General features: G+C 35.8%; 1 long non-coding RNA gene across 1 annotated transcript in view; it reads right to left on the bottom strand.

The window, feature by feature from the left end:
• LOC307188151 overlaps positions 1-23941 on the bottom strand; it is a 194491-nt gene that overhangs the window by 8462 nt on the left and 162088 nt on the right. The window contains exon 3 of the long non-coding RNA XR_013828814.1: positions 2747-2797. This is a non-coding gene — a long non-coding RNA (uncharacterized lncRNA). The remainder of the gene's footprint in view (positions 1-2746; positions 2798-23941) is intronic.

Below are 23941 nucleotides of genomic sequence, written 5' to 3'. Positions count from 1 at the left end.
TTTTGGATTGGGATTCTTGTTTTTTTGATATTGAGCTGCATGAGCTTCTTGTAAATTTTGGAGATTAATCCTTTGTCAGTTGCCTCATTAGCAAATATTTTCTCCCATTCTGAGGGTTCCCTTTTCGTCTTGTTTATGGTTTCCTTTGCTGTGCAAAAGCTTAAGTTTCATTAGGTCCCATTTGTTTATTTTTGTCTTTATTTCCATTTCTCGAGGAGGTGGGTCAAAAAGGATCTTGCTGTGATGTATGTAATAGAGTGTTCTGCCTGTGTTTTCCTCTAAGAGTTTGATAGTGTCTGGCCTTACATTTAGGTCTTTAATCCATTTTGAGTTTATTTTTGTGTATGGTGTTAGGGAGTGTTCTAATTTCATTCTTTTACATGTAGCTGTCCAGTTTTCCCAGCACCACTTATTAAAGAGTCTGTCTTTTCTCCACTGTATATTCTTGCCTCATTTATCAACAATGAGGTGACCATATGTGCGTGGGTTTATCTCTGGCTTTCTCTCCTGTTCCATTGATCTGTATTTCTGTTTTTGTGTCAGTACCATACTGTCTTGATTAAGGTAGCTTTGTAGTATAGTCTGAATACCAGGAGCCTGATTTCTCCAGCTCCATGTTTCTTTCTCAAGATTGCTTTGGCTATTCGGGGTCTTCTGTGTTTCCATACAAATTGTGAAATTTTTTGTTCTAGTTCTGTGAAAAATGCCAGTGGTAGTGTGATAGGGACTGCATTGAATCTGTAGATTGCTTTGCGTAGTATAGTCATTTTCACAATGTTGCTCATTCCAATCAAAGAACATGGTATATCTCTCCATCTGTTTGTATTATCTTTAATTTATTTCATTAGTATCTTATAGTTTTCTGCATACAGGTCTTTTGTCTCCCTAGGTAGGTTTATTCCTAGGTATTTTATTCTTTTTGTTGCAGTGGTAAATGGGAGTGTTTCCTTAATTTCTCTTTCAGATTTTTCATCATTAGTGTATAGGAATGCAAGGGATTTCTGTGCATTAGTTTTGTATCCTGCTACTTTACCAATTTCATTGATTAACTCTAGTAGTTTTCTGGTAGAGTCTTTAGGATTCTCTATGTATAGTATCATGTCATCTGCAAACAGTGACAGTTTAAATATATTTTTTCTATTGTGTGTTTTATATGATTATTTATGTTACATATGAGAGCAAATTTTTATATACTTAATTTATTACTGGATTCTTTACTAACTCTGATATCCATTTTCAATTCACCTTGTTGTATTGAAGGAATACCCATTGCCAAAATGGAGACTAAATTTATGCAACAAGATAGAAAACAGAACATGAAAATTGTAGAGTGAATACAGTTCTAGAAAAAAATTGCAATCACACATATGCTTAGATTTATTATGAATGTCAACAAATTTAATAGAAATGTACAAAGCTATAATGCAGTCATACTGCTGTTGCATATAAATTTTAATTTAACCTTAATGTTTTCAAAACTTTGTTCTATTTTCTTGAAATTGAAATCTGAATTATATGGAAAATTTTACAACATAGGAAAAAGTAATTGTTCTGTGAGAATTTTTATCTTATAATAGTTAATTACTTTAAAATTACTGTATCTTATCAACAAAGTGATCCATGAAAGATCACTCTCCTTGTTTCCATACTCACTGTTTTCTATGATCCCTCCACATTTAGTTGTACTTTCAGACCAACACTGTCATTTTTTTCTTTCTGCATCTTGCCAAGTAATTTAAGAATTTAATATAAACTCAGGATTTCATAAAATTAAATAGCTTATCCTCTAGCTCTCCTGTAGAGCTCCTACACCACAGGGTTCATCAGGCAATACTGTATAAAATGATGCCACAGCATTGATCTGACTTGTTTGACTTACCGAACTCTCACTATTCATCTTGAATAATACAGTATTTAATGCAATAATTAAAATCTAACATTTTGTTAATGTCTAAACTAGTTCATTAATGAAATAACTCAGAAAAAGACAAATACTGTATGATATCACTTATACGTGGAATCTAAAACATAATACAAATGAATGTAAATGAAAAACAGAAAAAGACTCACAGATACAGAAAACAAACTTGTGGTTATAAAAGGGGAGAGGGAAGGGGGGAGGGACAAATAAGGGGTATGGGATTAACAGATACAAACTACTATGTATAAAAGAGATAAGCAACAAGGATATATTGTATAGCACAGGGAATTATAGCCATTACCTTGTAATAACTTGCAAGTATAACCTACAAAAATACTGAATTACTCTGCTTTACACCTGAAACTAATTTAATATTGTAAATCAAATATACTTCAATATAAATAAATAAATAAACTAGTTCATATTATGAATTGGTTTATTAATATCTTTTGGAAAATCATAGCTGACAGTCAATTCATTTGCTATAGATTTGACTGCCTTTGATAGACTGAGATTTTATATTATTTAGTTCATGACACTTTGCAAGTACTCATGATTTTCTAAAAATCATATTGATCATTTTATCTTTAGATCTTGCTATGGACTGAATGTTTGTGTCCCCCAAAAAACGTATGTGTTGAAGCCTAAGCCCCCAATGTGACGGTATCTGGAGATGGGACCTTTAGAAGGTAATTAGGTCATGAGGGTGGAGCCCTTATGAATGGGATTAGTGTCATTATAAAAAGGAATAGGAGAAAGATGATCCTCCCACGTGAGGATACAGCGAGTAGACTGCAGTATGTGAAGCAGTAAGGGAATACTCACCAGACACCAGATCTGCTGCCGTCTTGATTTTGGACTTCCCAGCCTCTAGAACTGTGAGAAATAAATGTTTGTTGTTTAAGCCACCCAGTCTACGGCATTCTGTTATAGCAACCTGAACTAAGAAGAGTTAGACTATTACAGTCACATGACCATCTTAATATATTTTTCATTCCAAACAACATCAAAAATTTAAAGAATAAAAGTTTTGTAAAAAATCAAAAGGCATGAAACAAATATTTTAAAACTTCCCATTTTTACTTAGCTTATGTCACATTTCTGTCTTAAAATATAATAGTAATCAATACACATATACTCACATTGAAAGTGAAAATCATTGTCTAGGGTAGTAATCTGGAGGAAAATCTATAAAGAAAATCCAAATAACACACTACATTCTGTACTTGTCATATGTAAGACAACCAGGACAATTTGAAATAGAAAGCCTCAATCTTGAATTCTATTAAAATGGATGCTAGTTCATATTGTTTAAGTTATTCTAAGTTGAAATAGAATAACTGCAGCCCAACTAATGGATTCACAATCTCCTTGATTTTATTCTCTATTGCTAACTCTCAGTATTAAAATGATAGGAGCTTTCCAGGGTAGAAAAATATTAGGATTATTGCTTTTCTTTTTTGTATAACTTATTTTGTGGTGCCATTTCCCTCTTTTCCATTATAATATACCACACATAGACACTGTCAGCATTTGACTAAATTTAATAAGAGAATAAGTTAATTTGGAGGCTATTAAAATAATTATTGCACATGGTTTCACACTTTGGGGCCATTTAGCCAAAATAAAATGTAATGACATGGTATTAGCTATTGTGTTCTAGATGCAATTTTTCTATTTTAATCTCAGTTTGGATGATTATATATTTCCCAAAGACCTGTCAACCGAAAAAGTCTGTTACTTAATTTTCTGGATGCTGTGACAATGGGTATACACCAGGGCTCTCCTTGGAAAAGTGCAGTGAAAAGCTATACAACTTTTAGTCTCTGCTAACTACTTTCCTCTATACCAAGGGTCAGTAAACTTTTTCTGTAAAGGGCTAGATAATAAATGGCATGGTGGGTAATAAAATCTTTTTTGCAACTATTCCACTCAGGAATTATAGTGTGAAATCAGCTACAAGCAATATGGAAACAAATTGGCACGTCCGTATTCCAATAAAACTATTTATACAAATAGATGTTGGATTTTGCCAATGGCCTGTGGTTTGCCAATGCCTGCCCTAGACCCTATACATTTCGTTCTACTCTATTCTATTCATATCATTTCTTTTACTTTCTCATGGCTTTATTTATTCAACTATGTATTGAAATCTCTCAAAGTCATACCTTTCATCCAGGTGTCTCCCCTGTATTTTTTTTTTTTGCGGTACGCGGGCCTCTCACTGTTGTGGCCTCTCCTGTTGCGGACGGAGCACAGGCTCCGGACGCGCAGGCTCAGTGGCCATGGCTCACGGGCCCAGCCGCTCCGTGGCATGTGGGATCTTCCCGCATCGGGGCATGAACCCGTGTCCCCTGCATCGGCAGGCAGACTCTCAACCACTGCGCCACCAGGGAAGTCTTCTCCCCTGTATTTTTAACTGTATTCTCAGTATCCTTACTTTGGTGTCTGGGGGATCTGATAAGCATTCTCAAACTAAATATGTCCAAAATTAAAAACTTGATACGACTTTATTCAAAGCTGATCCTTCCAAAATGTAAATAAATAGAAACAATACCCTTCAGTTGCTAAGGCTAAAAATACTAGAGTTATCCTTTTTCCTTCCTTTTTCTACCAATCCATATCCAATTGACCATCGATTTCTATAGGTTCTACATTTACAGTATATCCAGAATTTCATCTTTCCTCTTCACCTCCTTTCTACCACTCTGGTTTGAATCACTATCTCCTCACCAATGTATTACAATGCCTTTCTAATTTTGACAGATCTAATAATAAGTTTAGCACTGAATACTGTCATTTGAAAAATCTGCCAAGTATCAAATGGAAGATATCCAGAAGTAAGTTAGATTTCTGTATGTGACAAAATCTGTCATATATCCTAGAGTATTTATCACCAGACAGTATGATAAATGATCATTAGATTGATAATTTTTCTTTATACTTTGCCATGTAATTTTCAAAATTGTCCACATAGAACAATTCTTGTTATTGTAATAATGAAAAACATGAATGTGTTTTTTTAATAGAATAAGGGAAACAATAAAAATGAAGACAGTAAATGAGAACTAAGCTGTGAGAAAGTGTAGTTATCAAGAGAAGAAGACATAAAGCTGCCGATGCAAGTTTGAGGTAGAGTTATTCTTGAGTTATACTCTCATTTGTTTAAATACTGCAACATCTTTTTTAAATTCTGGCTAGTGTATACATGGAATTTCAAGATATTTTTATTTGAATTATGCTGTTTATAAAATCACAGCCTTTATCATTTATTGATTTGAGGTTAGCTCACATGCACATTAAATACATCTACTAAAATAAAAATTACTCAAATTATAAATCTAGCATTTATATTTGGTTGGCCAAAAAGTTCGTTTGGGTTTTTGGGAGGAAGTTGAGGAAAAAACCTGAATGAACTTTTTGGCCATCCCTACAGTTTCCAATCTCATGATATCTTTCCTTTTTTAATAGATTCCTGCTTTTGCACTGATTTAGAGTAGTTTCTTCCTCTAAGTTACCATTTCTGTATTCCTAGATCACATCATTAAGTTCATCACCTACCCTAATTCTCTAGATTAGTTTCTTACAGAATGTTTAAATATATGATACTTAACTCATCTGAAAAATGCTGAGACTCATTATAGGCTGTATGTAATAATAGTATGCTAAAGGTAAAGATGAATCAGGTTTAGATATGGATAATGAAATCAAGACCTAACTAGAAGAAAGGGGGGAAGTGACCAATTAAAAAAAATTTAACAGTATAACTATAGTTATTAATAGGAAGAATTTTGCTAAGGAACAAAAATCAATTTTATGTTTCACTTTTACCATTTCTACAAACTAATAAATAATTATTTTGTCAAAATGAACAAGGTACAGTAATATTGTTTAGTAATGAAATCTAATAATGCTATCGCCCTTTAGGGAAAAAAAGAAATGTTATTTAATTTAAAAAATAAGAGAGAGAAACAATGAATATTGAAAGAATCACTAAATTAGGGTAGAGATGAATGAATGAATTTTAATACATTTTTGCTCAAAGATGAAGGTTAAGAAGACTGAGTGAAAGAATAAAAACCACATAATATAAGCAGTACATTGCTATACCAATACCCAAATCTAATCTGCAGTGTTATTTGAAAAAATAGATATTCAATTCAAAAATCAGGATGGTTGAGGATGACATTTAAAATAAGTAAAATTTCCATAAAAATGAATCAATTAGCTGTCTAGACATTCACTCAAGCCTGCTTAAACCCCATCTCCAGTGATTATGCATGTGACAGTAAGTCACCCACTGATATTTTGGATTGAATGGTTGTTTATTATTATTCTTTTTTAGCCATATTCTTCAAATAGAGTGAATTCTCACCATTTTCGTTACAGTTCTGCTCTGTTTCATTCCTTGATTGATTATTTATTGCCATCATTTTACCTCAGATTATTAATAGATAATATATTGTCAGAGATAGCCTTTTAAGTTTTATTTGACAGGTTATGATGTTTCTTTTGATTATAAATAAAGCCACAAGATAGAGTATTTACCAAAAAAAGCCATCTTTATATTGACAAGCTCTTTGGCAGGACAATTCTAGTTACTATACCATATGACTTTCAAGGTAGACAAGCAGGGGGAGGGAGACAAATAAATAACAGGGATGCCTAGGAGATGCCCCAGTTATTCTACACTTTAGTTGATATAATATAAGCTTTTAGTTGAAGCTTTGATCTCTATGACAATTTACTTTAAATTCTAAACTACACATATTTTGATCCAGCCTTGTAAGCCATGGAAGAGAGGTGCTTGTGACATAAAAAAGAGGGTGCAGTTTTAGAAATGTGCTACTTCCTCTTATATCTACTCAGAATTCTGGGAAAACCTCTCTACCAAGCAGTGTAATAATCCTACATCAAAAGCCCAATTTGGAGGCAGACAGTCATTGTGATTCTAAAAGAAGTTTAGTATGACAAATATATTTATAATAAATTAATGGTGAGTTCTAAAAAATATATATGTTTAGTATGAAATCAAAAAAACACTATACACATGGTGTCTTTCATACATCACCGGATCATGAAGTCACAGAGTATTGTCATTAACAGTAGCAGGGTCTTGAAGTCAGATACATGAGTATGAATCCCTCTGTTGTCAATGGGAAAGTATGTGATTTGGACACTTTAAAACTTGTTTGAAACATCAGTATCTTCAAATGGCAGATATAAATAACAATACTTACTTCATAGTTGAAGATAAGTACCTATAAAATGCGGGGTTCACTGTAAGAGTAAATAAATATTTGTTTCCTCCACTCCCTGTCACACAATTCTAGTGTCTCACAATTTCATTACTATGTCATAGATCTAAGTATTTAGCCTTTGATAGCAGAGATCTCTGTGGGAATTAGGCAATGTAATATGCGGGCCAACTTTTGGCTCTACTATTTATTTATTTAATTTAATTAATTTATTTATTTATTTTTGCGGTACGCGGGCCTCTCACTGTTGTGGCCTCTCCTGTTGCGGAGCACAGGCTCCGGACGCGCTGGCTCAGCGGCCATGGCTCACGGGCGCAGCTGCTCCGCGGCATGTGGGATCTTCCCGGACCAGGGCACGAACCCGTGTCCCCAGCATCGGCAGGCGGACTCTCAACCACTGCGCCACCAGGGAAGCCCTCTACTATTTATTAGCTGTATTATGTTAATATATGAGGGAAGGAACTGCCTTTGTTCCTTCATATATGCAGTGAAGATAATAGTACCAGTTTACCAGTTTGTGGATTAACAGCATGTAACATGATTTGCACGGTCCCTGACTTATTAAGTGCTAATGCATATCTACTTTTATTACTTTTATTCTCAGAAATATTGTCCTACATTTTATTCTCTTTTCAAGCATACATTGCTTTAATGAAGTGAGTTATTTCCAGTCTCAGAAAATTTTTTTGAATCTATATTTCCATAGGATTAATCTGCTAATTTTAAAAAAGGGAATCTAAGGCATAGGACCTATTTCAAATGAGTGAAGTTTGTGTGTTTGGTGTCTCTTAGTCATTCCAGGAATGGAGTTTCAGAAAGGATCCAGCTCATCTCCTCTGAAATGATTTATATTTTAAAACCAACCAATCTTCTCTTCCAGAGAAGAACACATGAAAAACAGCCAATCCTTTTTCATTATATGGACCACATGAATTCGATCTTGAGGAAAGTGAAGCAGGGCTAAAATTTCCTGTTTTACCAGTGAATCCCACTGAATAGACTTGAAGAGCATGGTTTTTAGTAACGCTTAATCTGACATGCCTAGAAGGGCATATGGAGGAAGAACCCAGGAAGGATGGGCTGCCCTACGGCTGAGACCATTTAAATTAAAATCCATAAGTTAATAACTGTATCCTATGCCCAATGGTACCAAAGATTTACCAATACTTACTGAATTCCTAAGTAGGGTCTTGCCTAGGGTCAGCACCTAACATCTCTGAAGAATAGAGCTGAGTAGCCTTTCCTAACAAGACAACTCTTTGGGTGGGGAACTGGCTGGACACCCCTGTTGTTTTCCAGGTTATTCTCTCCAGGCTTTAAATAAGATTAAAGCAAATTTTAAGGGTGTGTGTATATATACATACATGCATATGTGTCCGTTTGTACACATATGTATATTTCATATATGTATGTATATTTTCTTTCAGGTGATATCAATTTTGACAAATGTCTTCTTATCTCTAATATAAGTCCTGGCCACTCACTCATCCTAAGTGACACACTGAACCTTTATCATAGTCTAGAGGCCCTCCTTTCAAGTTCCCTATGTATAAATATTTAAAGGACAAATTTAATTTGGATCACCAGCATTGTTCTATATAGGCAGGTATACACCAGCATACTTTGCCAAATAATACTGAATGTATTCTAATTGGAACTGGACTTGGCATTCCACCAAGGATAATCTTTTTCACCTAAAAATTTCAAACTAAAGCTTTAAACAGCATAAATGTGTGACAAGTCATGGACCCATAAATAAATGTGTGACAGTGAGGCATATAGTATAAGGGATATAAGCTAAAGTTTACAATACTTTTCTATCAATTTTAAGAAATTATTCACTAGAATTACTCCAAATTATTTATATATACTCAACTGTAAAAGAACAGGTTAAATCACTACAAGAAATTGAATAAACCCATCTGTTCTGTGGTGTTTTTAGTAGACCTACTAATGGGTGGATGGATCAGTTGCCTGTGTACAAATTAATCCATCAGTTTCCTAGCAGAGAAAGGAGACACCTACACTCTGCTAACATTATTGGGTTCAGAGAACATTTAGGGGCAGTGTTTAAGGAGTTGTGGGAAAACAAATAAATGACAGAAAGAAAAGTGAAGTTGCTGAAGACTGCATGTATTTCTCATTATCCCAACAATGTTCATGTAATTTAACAAAGCTATGAAGGGCAATGACCCTAACCTCATAAATCATTGTATTACTACTTGAAAAACTGCATACAAGAGGACAGCAAGATTTAAGTGGGATTTTTAAATCTTCATGAATCTGCTATGATTTAATATAAACCAGGCTCTTTAATCTTATTATAGAATAAAGACTATGCTCTAGGTTTACTCTTCTGATTCAAACTATGACCTTCCTTGGAGTATTCTTCTCTACCTATGCTATTTATGAAGGGTAGCAGGGTATCTAATAAGTCTACATCTGCACATGTATTGGAAAAGGTTTTAACTTTACTGCCTTTCCCCTGTTCTCTGTTGATATACTCCTCCTTTCTGATTTACAGATACTAAATCTAACACGTAATCCATAAAGCAAAAACTAAGATATAATTTATCAACCTGTGCAAACCATTTCAGATACATTCTTTTGTGGTCTAGACAGTCAGCAAACATATCTGTCATTCAATTCTCCTAATACCATAAAAAAAGGAAGAGAGCCATTCTTGTGGGATTTTATGTACCCTGAAAAAAAAAAAGGTATATGATAAGGATCTATTCTTTTTTTTCTATTCTACCCAGTGATCACAATAATAACCTGTTATACATAAACGGTACTGTATACTTTTTAAATTTTTTCATACCTATGCTTTTGATTCCTTTAGCCTTTTTAAAAAAGAAAAGCTAATATTACAACCTCATTTTAAAGATGAAAAAACACAGGAGAATAAAATAGATAACTGACTTATACAGAGCCACAGAATAAAACAGATAACTGGCTTATACAGAGCCACATGGCTTTTAAGGGTAGACTAGAGACTAGAAACCTTGTCCTCTGCTAACCCAGTACTCATTCAGTGAAAAACACTATCTTACTCAGCACCTTGCCTTATGAAATGGACATTTCATCTCTATATAAGTGAGCCAACTCTTGTGTCTGCTGCTTAAATATCTTAAGTCTTGCTATAGCTACCATAATTAATTGTACATCATAGAAATTAAATAGAAAAATATTAACACTTTTTAGATATAAAATAATAATTATAATCATGGACTAAGTACAGAACACATGCAAGGAGCCAACATTAATTCTTCAAGTTAACTCTCCTTAGATACATAAAAATGACCACATTACACAATTAATGCTGGATTGTTAACTCTTATTTTGTTACAGAATAACTGAATTATAGCTCAGTCTATTGAAAAAAATCACAAAGTGATTCTGTTAAGATGAGTTACTATATTGAGACATAATATAAAATTATATGTGTGGATAAATTTATTGAATATATGACCTTAACCATCCAAAATTTAGGAAACTAGTGTTTTTGAGGGATACTATCTAAATCAGCAGTCCCCAACATTTTTGGCACCAGGGACCAGTTTCATGGAAGACAATTTTTCCACGGACGGGGACAGCGTGGGGAGGGGGGATGGTTCAGGCGGTAATGTGGGCCATGGTTTATGTGGTAATGTGCACAATGGGGAGCGATGGGGAGTGGCAGACGAAGCTTCGCTCACTTGCCTGCCACTCACCACCTACTGTGTGGCCCAGTTCCTAACAGGCCGCAGACTGGTACCAGTCCTCAGCCCAGGGGCTAGGGACCCCACATCTAAATTGATCAGCATATACTAATTAATTAAATTTGCATACTTTAAGTTTGAAATTCTGGGAAAGATATGTACAGAGTATATAAAAACCAATTAGACAACATCCACCTGAATTTTTGAGTTGTCTAAAGTATAGCTAAGAATTTGTAGCTTGGCTCTCATTCTAAACAAGACTTGGAAATATTCTAAAATTGTTTATGCCAAAAAGCAAGCAGGACTCCTTTAGTGCAATCACATGGAAAATATAAAAACTTAGCCAGAGGTCTGGATTTTGCTCTGTGGAGTTTGTCCATCCATAAATTAAAGGTTGTATTTTCCAGTATGTATCCGTAAAGTGTAAATTTAATCAACATACCCAACATACCCAATATTTGCAACAATGGCATTTCAGTATGCTAAGAACACCTTACTTGATTAGTTAATCTTAAAGAATGCTTCACCCTTAATCCTCCAAATGCGTACCCTTAGGAAAGCATATTTGCTGTGGAGGTTGTATCTTTAGATTATATTTCTACACAACATAAATGAATGACCTGATCCCATTTATAAAGGATTTCCCTCAGAAATCTCAGAGCTTGTCAAAGTAAAACACAATATTGGCAAAGGTACCGTTGTTTTTTCCAGATTTTTTTTTTTCCAAGCAGATTGCTGTGCTTAGCCAAAGCAAAAGCAAACATACGGCACTAAGAGATATATGAAAAGATGGTATTCTAGAATGCCTGATGATCTTTTTCTCTCTGCCTGCTTGCTGCCACTTTTTCCTGCTATAGGGGTAAGCCTGTGCCTCATGAGCATGAAATACACTTATGGAGAACAGGAAGTTCATCACAAAGACTGATCATAAGAACTGCTACCCTAATTCACAGTTTCAGGCCTTTTCAGTAGTGTCAGCTGTCCCTCGAGACTCCCAACAGTCTGACATCAAACTCCCCTCCAGGAGCTGTTTTTAGTTCCACTTTGGCTGATTTCATAAAATGTCAAATGCAACAGGCCTGCTGGGGTGAGAAATAATTTAGTCTTAATAAATTTGTGCTTCATTGGCATTTCCTCCGTGTTACTGTTTTACCATTAGGTTTTTATTAATGAGGCTTGGAGTGTCTCCAGGTTTATTATGCAACATTGGAAATGTAAAACTTATTTTCTGGGGTTGTTTGGTGTCCTGACATTCAGACATCAGCCCTCAAGGCAGCAGTAGTAAAATGACTTAAATGCTATTAAAATGAGTCCAAATAACCACATTTATTCTGTCTTCTTATTAAAAACTATTCCAACCAATATTTTTCTGACAGGCCTATCTTGGCTTGATCCAAAACACTGGAACCCTCTGTGAAGATCAGCAGGCCATAGAAGGCAAAAAGTCTGTTCAGAACTCTGGAATCCAGCAGCCTTGGCCACTGTTTGCTCTGGAATAAAGAGAGAAGCAAACGGTCGCTGGGTTTTCTTACAGAGCATCACTCTGCAAGCACTGAACTGTCTTCCCTAAGGGTACTTTAACAGAACTAGCTCCATGTTTATTACAAAAGATGTAGTGGAAAAACAGCCTCCCTAGGACAAACATTTTGTTCATGATATATGGAATGGTTGACAAGAGTCACCAATCATAATTAGGAGTATTTATTTCACATATGAATCATCAATGAAGATCTATTTATAGTCGTCTCTACTTTGCTCTTTACACAAAGCACATAGGAAAAACCCTCCATTTTATGTAATTCTTCAGTCTAATAGTTCATTCTAAGATGAGAATTGTCAATAGGGGATAATTGAGTTAACAGCAATCAGCTATGTTTCAAGAGATAACATGAAGCTAAAATTGGAAGCAATGGGCTAAGTTACTATGATTTTCTTGTATTTTCTTAAAGACTTAGATAACCCAGAGCAAGTGAGTTCCTTCAGTGCTTCAGTGTTCTTTATCTGTAGAGACAGATCCTTAGGATACCATATTTTAAGACTGAGGCACAATACACACAGAGAAATGAATCACAGGTGTGAACATTGTTTTGCCTATCACCCCTACTGGGCACTGAGACAGGCACCATGGTGAATTAAGGGGCTATTCTGTGAGCCAAGAGACTTGGCTTGGCTTTCTTCTCCATTGTAGGTCTTGAATAACTCAGCCAAGGCATTTAACTTCTGTTTTCAGTTTCCTTAACTGTAGCACGTTTAAAAGGCCCTAAATGAACATGGAATTCCTCCTGCAATCAATACTTTGTCATTCTAATTAGTTCTTAATAAAGTTTAAAGTAAATTTTTTGAAACTGGTATGACAAATCCTGAGTGTCTATTGCTTGCCTAACCTAGGCTATGACCTAAAAAGTTCACACACTTAAATGCAACTCATTTTATAAAATACAGTTAGCTTTAGGACTACTCTATTCTGAAGAAAATCTACTTCCTATGACTGCCTACAGGAATCCCCACTGATCAAATATCTATGAATAATATAAAACTTATTTAAAATAGAGGATGGAAAATATATGTGCTCTGCGTACTTCACCTCCATAAAAACCTACTTCATCACCATGCTGAATATCAAATTTCTGATGCAGGTCAAATCATGAATTGGAACTTGCCTAAATATAACAATAAATAAAGAAATGAACAATTAAATTATCTTGGCTTCTTTTATTAATCTTTCTAATAAATGGATCTATTTCTGGGTGTACTCTGGCCAGAAAAATTACACAATATATCTAGAATTTTATGAAAAACAGCCTTTTTCATGACCTCTTTGTCCATGGTTATTTGGATGTACTCAAATAATGTCATCATTTACCGTTTCTAAGTACTTGTCTTGTAATAATTTAGTTCCTAGATATCAGTGTGCTGTATTAACACCATCACAATTCACAATCACTAGTACTGAGATTCTATTACATAACCTTTTATTTTATTATCTATTAAGCACAGTACTAAATATGTCTATAGAAAATAGATCAAAGCAGTCAGTGGAGAAACAGCAGTAATTGTAAACTTGGACATCCAAGAGTAGAAACAGGATTTAAACAGTTGCAGAATTATCCCAAAACAAAACAATACTGAGTTCTTGAATTTGACTGTTGAATTGTTCAACCTTTATGACTGTCTAATACCTTATGAATATCCTTCTAACCTTTGGAGGAATAGCAAGATTCATAAATTCTGCCTCCATTAAGGAGAAACAGAAAGCCCTGGTCATCACACAGCTAATATAAACCATTTAAGCATATGATCTGAAAGGCAGTGAATGAAGAAGCCGGTTTTGTGTTAGGTATCCATCTGGTGGCAAGAAGAGGAGCAGAAATATCTGGCTTTTGATTTCATCAATGGTCACAAGCTCCGCTCCCAAATGCACAGAAGACATTGGTGCTGGCATTAATGGCAGTGTGACTAAGTCAATCTCTGGGCTGTAAACATGAGCATCTAGCCACTAGTGGCAGCAAATAAATTTGTGTTGCTGTCCTCACTGCCACTTCTGCAGTGGTTTTGGATGTTTGTCAGCACTTACCCTGCAGCACTCTTTCCTCCATTTTCCTAACTATTGTGATACCCTACAATACCTTTTCAATAAACTTTTCTGTTTAATCAGCCAGCCTCATCTACTAATATGCCTTATTGATACAAGTGAGTAGAAGTACTATAATTATTTTTCCCCAACATATTAAACTTCACAGAGAAGTTCCCCTGGAATCAGTGCTTAGGTTCAAATCCTAGTGCTGATAATCAATAGGTAAGTGATTTAAGATAATGTCTTCATCTCTCTATGCTTTAATTTCTTCATATGAAAAGTGAGATAATAAACATCTCATGGAGTTATTATGATTTATTATGAAGTAATACTGGTTGAGTGTTTAGAATAAGTGATTGGGATATACAAAATACTCAGTCAAGATTAGTTAGCTGATAAAATAAAAATGATAATAACAACAATACATTATGCCAGTCAATAATGGAAATCCATATTTATGTATTTCAATATTCTGATTTTCACAAAAGTAGCTATTATTAAGATAGATATTTAAATCAAACTTCTTAGGACTATATTATTTTATACCTTTTTTCTCCATAGCTGTTTTGAGGTTATTTATAAAACTCCCTTTCTTCCAACTACCCCACAAAATATGAGCCTCTTTTCTTTAGGACTTTCATAGGTTCTGTATTAAAATGGAAAGTAAAAACCTTTTGACAAAGCTTGGTAATATTTTTGGTCCAGCAAGAATTTTTTTAAATTTAGAAAACAAAACGCACTTATAGATTTGCAGTCAAACTATTTATACATAAAAATGAAATAGAGGGGTGGGATAGGAGGGTGGGAAGGAGACTCAAGATGGACAGGATATGGGGATATATGTATACATATAGCTGATTCATTTTGTTTTACAGCAGAAACTAACACAACATTGTAAAGCAATTATACTCCAATAAAGATATTAAAAAAATGAAATAGATAAGGGAGCACTTGATAATACCTGTGAATCTGAAAATTTAGAGGAACAACAAAACAAAATAAAAAGCAACAAAAATGCACATAAGTATACACTCACATACACTACTTAATTTCACTTGCTTCATTATTTAAATAAAAATTACTTATACAGTTCTTATATTACATTTAAATTTTACTGGATGGAATCGAGTTTCATATGAAGCATAATCTAGTAGGAAGAGAAATACTGTGAAATCTGAGTATTTAGTTCTCTATGCCAATATACACTATAAGCCGACATTTTAAATAGATTCTGAAAATACATGGCTTTATTTATAAAATAATTTTTTTTCTCCTTAAAATCTACTCAAATTTCTAAGACAGTAAGATCAGTAATTAATCTTAGTCCTAGATATACTTTTATTACTTGTTAAAACCAATATGTTTTGATGCTTGATATAGGTAGCTACTGCTATTAAAATTCCCTTATTTAAAATAACTCAGTTAACAAATGTCAAAAAAAAGTTTTTTCTTTTAAGAATTCTGTGTAGTGCATGATACATTTAAATATGTATATGTAAATGAGTGATTAATGTATTCCCTAAACTATTGTAACTAGAACATTTTATGCTATAATTAAAAGAATTACTTATCTGCTATAGTTCAAGTAATGAAACTGTAAGGTAATAGGAATCAGTCTTGTTTTGACAGAAAAAATAAAAAGTAGAGTCTCTCGATTATTGCTCACGGCAAAAACATAAGAATGAGTATTGAAGGGCACCTACAAATTGATGGAATATTTCCCCTAAGTATTATTACCTTCCAGGTCACCTACCTTTTATGTTCTCTGTACTTCATTTTTAGCTTATTTAAGTTTGCAATTCAATAATACTTTATAATTCTTAAGAATTTTTCTTCATGTTAAGCTTCCTTTGTGCTAATATATTTTAATTCAAATAAAGGTGAATTATTTTGAACTTAAAGTAGGAAAATATTGAGAAACCCATAGCCTCTTCCTTTCCTCGACAAAATTCTTGACTTCATAGACCTCTATAGCCTAATGATATTCATTTTAACCATTTAATTTTTACCATTCTATTAGAATTTCTTGCTCAAATTTTCTTATTTTCTTACTATAAGCAAACTTAAAAAGAGATTCATTCATTCCCAGACAACAAAATCAGCATTGTGAGCCACACTTTTTCATCAAATGAGCTTGAAAAATTACAAAACTATCAGTGTTTTTTCCTTTACCTCTAAGACTGTATTGTTTAAAGGGAGTATGGCAATACAAAACTTTTAGGTTAAAAGTGAAGAATTCTTACTGTGAAATATAAAAGGCTCAAACTGACAGTAACTGCCAAATGTTCCTATTTCTCCTCCCATTTATTTTCTCATTCTATATATCTTCTGTATCAAACAATCATAAGAAGGACAGTCAACTCTAGCTAGACTAGGCAGCAAAAGTTTTTATTGGAAAATGGTTAGGAACTCAAGAACTGATGGCAAACTTAATAGACCAGGCTTTGAAAACAGGTAAAAAAGCAAAAGCTGGTCAGGAAACATTACTAACCATGCTTAATACAAATAGTTTGGCTAGGACTCTGCCCCTACCACTATAGAAGGCCCCTATTGGGCCTTGGTGCTGCATTCACTGAAAACCCCTTCATTTGCTATAAACAAACCCTAACCACTCATGCCTCAAATTCCATATTCAAAGTTTTTTGTGGGAGCAGCTATTTGGCTGAACCCATGTCACATGCCCAAACCTTTGGTCATCAGGGGCAGAAAAATGAAACTTAGTCTTATTTTCACTACCATTTTGAGAAGCAGTACATCTCATGATAATACACAAATTGAAGAGTATTCCAAAACAAGAAAGAAAGCTGAACTAAGAGCAATCAAAATAAACAAACTGAAAGGCCCATGGTCTTCTTCCATACTGTCTCATCTTTGCCTAAGATTTCAGTTATTACTGAAAAACTACTGAATTTGTGTCTCTATCTGAAAACCCATTCCCGGGCTTCAGATTCTTATATTCAAATGCTGATGGATATTTATACTTATATATTTCCATACATGTCAAAAACTCAATATGATATACACATAGCATTGCTCATTGATCCCCCCTCCCAAAAAAAGACTGTTCCTCATTTCTTTACTCAGGAAAAAATTCAAATATTCTCCTTATTGCCAAAATCAGGGCGTTATCCTAAAAACTGTCCCCTCTCTTACCTTCCCACTACATAAAATCATTTACCAAATTGGAATCATTTAGCAAAATTGGCCATTTCTACATATATTATCAATCAGTTGACATCACTTCTTTCATTCTGGCCTTCAACACTTGCCAATTCACTCCTCTCCCATACAATCAATGTGATCTTTCTAAAACTAAAATCAGATAATGCAAATACCTTCTTAAAGGGCTTCAAAAACTTCCTGTGACTTTCATTATAGCTTACAAACTCATTTTCAAGGTTACAGCCTGTAGTGAATTTGACACATGCTTTGTTCTTCAGGCTCGCTTCTCACTATTTTCTTAGCATCCTATAAACCAAACTTATAAAATCACATTGCATTTATATTTTTAATTGTCTGTTTTAATCTCTTAATAACAGGATATTAAGAAAAAATAAATGAATGACTGCATTTAATGTGCTCATTAATTGTAACAAATATGTCATTTTTCAGAAATATCAAAATGTAAGAAAAATATGTGCTTTGTAGCCCAAAATTGCCAATATCTGGAATTCCATGAACACTTGAATTTCCTGTAGCTTCCATGTCTTGGCATGAGCTACTCTGTTTTCCTAGATGGTCAAATCACCTTTGCTCCACTCTTCACCAGCTAACTTTTAATCATCTTTCAAAACTCTACTTAAACGTTATGTTTTGGAGAGGAGCTTCAAGATGGTGGAAGAGTAAAATGCAGAGATCACCTTCCTCCCCACAAATACATCAGAAATACATCTATATGTGAAACAACTCCTACAGAACACCTACAACACTGGCAGAAGACCTCAGACCTCCCAAAAGGCAAGAAACTCCCCAAGTACCTGGGTAGGGCAAAAGAAAAACCAAAAAACAGAGACAAAAGAATAGGGTAGGGACCTGCACCAGTGGCAGGGAGCTGTGAAGGAGGAAAGGTTTCCACACACTAGAAAGCCCCTTCACGGGCAGAGACTGTGGGTGGCAGAGGGGGGAAGTTTCGGAGCCACGGAGGAGAGCACAGCAACAGGGGTGTGGAGGGCAAAGCGGAGAGATCCCCGCATAGAGGATCGGTGCCAACCAGCACTCACCAGCCCGAGAGGCTTGTCTGCTCACCCGCCAGGATGGGCGGGGGCTGGGAGCTGAGGCTCCGGCTTTGGTCGGATCCCAGGGAGAGGACTGGGGTTGGCTGTGTGAACACAGCCTGAAAGGGGCTAGTGCACCATGGCTGGCCGGGAGGGAGTCCAGGAAAAGGTATGGAACTGCCGAAGAGGCAAGAGATTTTTTCTTCCCTCTTTGTTTCCTGGTGCGCAAGGAGAGGGGATTAAGAATGCCACTTAGAGGAGTTTCAGAGATGGGTGCAAGCCGCGGCTATAAGTGCAGACCACAGAGATGGGCATGAGATGCTAAGGCCACTGCTGCCACCACCAAGAAGCCTGTGTGCAAGCACAGGTCACTATCCACACCTCCCCTCCTGGGAGTCTGTGCAGCCCACTACTGCCAGGGTCCCGTGATCCAGGGACAACTTCCCTGGGAGAACACACGGCACGCCTCAGGCTGTTGCAACGTCATGCTGGCCTTTACCCCCGCAGGCTCGCCCCGCACTCCCTGCGCCTCCCCCTGGCCTGAGTGAGCCAGAGCCCAAGAATCAGCTGCTCCTTTAAACTCGTCCTGTCTGAGCAAAGAACAGGCGCCCTCCAGGCGACCTACATGCAGAGGCGGGGCCAAATCCAAAGCTGAACCCCGGGAGCTGTGCGAACAAAGAAGAGAAAGGGAAATCTCTCCCAGCAGCCTCAGGAGCAGCGGATTAAATCTCCACACTCAACTTGATGTACCCCGCATCTGTGTAATACCAGAATAGACAACGAATCATCCCAAATTAAGGAGGTGGACTTTGGGAGCAACTATATATATATATATTTTTTTGCCCCTTTTTCTCTTTTTCTGAGTGTCTATATGTATGCTTCTGTGTGTGATTTGGTCTGTATAGCTTTGCTTTTACCATTTATCCTAGGGTTCTGTCTGTCCGGTTTTTTTGTTTGTTTGTTTGGGGTTTCTTTAGTATACTTTTCAGCGCTTGTTATCATTGGTGAATTTGTTTTTTGGTTTGGTTATTCTCTGCTTTCTTCCTTTCTTTTTTTTTAGTAATTGAAAAAAAATTTTTTAATAATTGTTTTTTATTTTAATAACTTTTTCTTCTTTCTTTTTTCTCCCTTTTATTCTGAGCCGTGTGGATGACAGGCTCTTGGTGCTCCAGCCAGGCATCAGGGCTGTGCCTCTGAGGTGGGAGAGCCAAGGTCAGGACATTGGTCCACCAGGGACCTCCCAGCTCTACGTAATATCAAAAGAAGAAAATTTCCCAGAGACCTCCATCTCAACACCAACACCCAGCTCCACTCAAGGACCAGCAAGTTACACTGCTGGATACCCTATGCCAAACAACTAGCAAGACAGGAACACAACCCCACCCATTAACAGAGAAGCTGCCTAAAATCATAATAAGGTCACAGACACCCCAAAACACACCACCAGATGTGGACCTGCCGACCAGAAAGACAAGATCCAGCCTCATCCACCAGAACACAGGCACTAGTCCCCTCCACCAGGAAGCCTACACAACCCACTGAACCAACCTTAGCCACTGGGGCCAGAAAACAAAAACAATGGGAACTACGAACCTGCAGCCTGCGAAGAGGAGACCCCAAACACAGTAAGTTAAGCAAAATGAGAAGATGCAGAAACACATAGGAGATGAAGGAGCAAGGTTAAAAACCCACCAGACCTAAAAATGAAGAGGAAATAGGCAGTCTACCTGAAAAAGTATTCAGAATAATGATAGTAAAGATGATCCAAAACCTTGGAAATAGAATAGACAAAATGCAAGAAACATTTAACAAGGACCTAGAAGAACTAAAGAGCAAACAAACAATCATGAGCAACACAATAAATGAAAAATTCTCTAGAAGGGATCAATAGCAGAATAACTGAGGCAGAAAAACAGATAAATGACCTGAAAGATAAAAGTGGAAATAATTACTGCAGAGAAGAATAAAGAAAAAAGAATGAAGAGAATTGAGAACAGTCTCAGAGAATTCTGGGACAATATTAAACACACCAACATTCGAATTATAGGGGTCCCAGAAGAGGAAGAGAAAAAGAAAGGGACTGAGAAAATATTTGAAGAGATTATAGTTGAAAACTTCCCCAATATGGGGAAGAAAATAGTTAATCAAGTCCAGGAGGCACAGAGAGCTCCATACAGGATAAATCCAAGGAGAAACACACCAAGACACATATTAATCAAACTATCAAAAATTAAATACAAAGGAAAAACATTAAAAGGAGCAAGGGAGGGCTTCCCTGGTGGCGCAGTGGTTGAGAGTCAGCCTGCCAGGATGCAGGAGACACGGGCTCGTGCCCCGGTCTGGGAGGATCCCGCGTGCCGCGGACCGGCTGGGCCTGTGAGTCATGGCCGCTAATCCTGTGTGTCCGGAGCCTGTGCTCCGCAACGGAAGAGGCCACAACGGTGAGAGGCCCGCATACCTCAAAAAAAAAAAAAAAAGAAAAAGAACAGCAGCAAGGGAAAGACAACAAATAACACACAAGGGAATCCCCATAAGGTTAACAGCTGATCTTTCAGCAGAAATTCTGCAAGCCAGAAAGGAGTGGCAGGACATATTTAAAGGGATGAAAGGGAAAAACCTACAATGAAGATTACTCTACCCAGCAAGGATCTCATTCAGATTTCACGGAGAAATTAAAACCTTTAGAGACAAGCAAAAGCTAAGAGAATTCAGCACCACCAAACCAGCTTTACAACAAATGCTAAAGGAACTTCTCTAGGCAAGAAACACAAGAGAAGGAAGAGACCTACAATAACAAACACAAAACAATTAAGAAAATGGTAACAGGAACATACATATCGGCATTTACCTTAAATGTAAATGGATCAAATGCTCCAACCAAAACACATAGACTGGCTGAATGGATACAAAAATAAGACCTCTATATATACTGTCTACAAGAGACCCACTTCAGACATAAGGACACATACAGACTGAAAGTGAGGGGATGCAAAAAGATATGCCATGCAAATGGAAAATCAAAAGAAAGCTGGAGTAGCAATTCTCATATCAGACAAAATAGATTTTAAAACAAAGACTATTACAAGAGACAAAGAAGGACACTACAAAATGATCAAGGGATCAACCCAAGAAGAAGATATAACAATTGTAAAAATTTATGCACCCAACATAGGAGCACCTCAATACATAAGGCAAATACTAACAGCCAAAAAGGGGAAATCAACAGTAACACATTCATAGTAGGGGACTGTAACACCCCACTTTCACCAATGGACAGATGAACCAAATTGAAAATAAACAAGGAAACACAGCTCTAAATGATACATTAAACAAGATGGACTTAATTGACATTTATAGGACTTTCCATCCAAAAACAACAGAATACACTTTTTTCTCAAGTGCTCATGGAACATTCTCCAGGATAGATCATATCTTGGGTCACAAATCAAGCCCTGGTATCAAGTATCTTTTCTGACCACAACGCTATGAGACTAGATATCAATTACAGGAAAAAAATCTGTAAAAAATACAAACACATGGAGGCTAAACAATACACTACTTAATAACCAAGAGATCACTGAAGAAATCAAAGGGGAAATCAAAAAGTACCTAGAAACAAATGACAATGAAAACACAATGACCCAAAACCTATGGGATGGAGCAAAAGCAGTTCTAAGAGGGAAAATTATAGCAATACAATCATACCTTAAGAAAAAGAAATATCTCAAATAAACAATACTTACACCGAAAGCAATTAGAGAAAGAAGAACAAAACAACCCCAAAGTTACCAGAAGGAAAGAAATCATAAAGATCAGATCAGAAATAAATGAAAAAGGAATGAAGAAAACGATAGCAAAGATCAATAAAACTAAAAGCTGGTTCTTTGAAAAGATAAACAAAATTGATAAACCATTAGCCAGACTCATCAAGAAAAAAGGGAGAAGATTCAAATCAATAGAATTAGAAATGAAAAAGGGAAAGTAACAAATGACACTGCAGAAATACAGAGGATCATGAGAGATTACTACAAGCAACTATATGCCAATAAAATAGACAACCTGGAAGAAATCGACAAATTCTTAGAAATGCACAACCTTCTGAGACTGAACCAGGAAGAAAAAGAAAATATGAACAGACCAATCACAAGCACTGAAATTGAAACTGTCATTAAAAATCTTCCAACAGACAAAAGCCCAGGACCAGACGGCTTCACAGGTGAATTCTATCAAACATTTAGAGAAGAGCTAACACCTATCCTTCTCAAACTCTTTCAAAATATAGCAGAGGGAGGAACACTCCCAACCTCATTCTACGAGGCCACCATCACCCTGATACCAAAACCAGACAAAGATGTCACAGAAAAAGAAAACTACAGACCAATATCACTGATGAACATAGATGAAAAAATCCTGAACAAAATACTAGCAAACAGAATTCAACAGCACATTAAAAGGATCATACACCATGATCAAGTGGGGTTTATCCCTGGAATCCAAGGATTCTTCAATATATGCAAATCAATCAATGTGATACACCATATTAACAAATTGAAGGAGAAAAACCATATGATCAACTCAATAGATGCAGAGAACGCTTTCGACAAAATTCAACACCCATTTAAATAAGAACCCTGCAGAAAGTAGGCATAGAGGGAACTTACCTCAACATAATAAAGGCCATATATGACAAACCCACAGCGAACCTCATACTCAATGGTGAAAAAATGAAACCATTTCCACTAAGATCAGGAACAAGATAAGGTTGTAAACCCTCACCACTGTTATTCAACAAAGTTTTGGAAGTTTTAGCCACAGCAATCAGAGAAGAAAAAGAAATAAAAGGAATCCAAATCAGAAAAGAAGAAGTAAAGCTGTCACTGTTTGCGGATGACATGATACTATACATAGAGAATCCTAGACTCTACCAGAAAACTACTAGAGCTAATCACTGAATTTGGTAAAATAGCAGGATACAAAATTAATGAACAGAAATCTCTTGTATTCCTATACACTAATGATAAAAAATCTGAAAGTGAAATTAAGAAAACACTCCCATTTACCATTGCAACAAAAAGAATAAAACACCTAGGAAAAAACCTACCTAAGGAGACAAAAGACGTGTATGCAGAAAATTATAAGACACTGATGAAAAAAATTAAAGATGATAAAAACAGATGGAGAGAATGTTGCTCATTCTTTGATTGGAATGAGCAACATTGTGAAAATGACTATACTACGCAAAGCAATCTACAGATTCAATGCAGTCCCCATCA

The sequence above is a fragment of the Stenella coeruleoalba genome (genome assembly GCF_951394435.1).
Source record: "Stenella coeruleoalba genome assembly, chromosome: 6".
Taxonomy (NCBI): domain Eukaryota; kingdom Metazoa; phylum Chordata; class Mammalia; order Artiodactyla; family Delphinidae; genus Stenella; species Stenella coeruleoalba.
The sequence above is the reverse complement of the archived record's forward strand: the minus strand, read 5'-3'. Positions and strand labels throughout refer to the sequence as shown.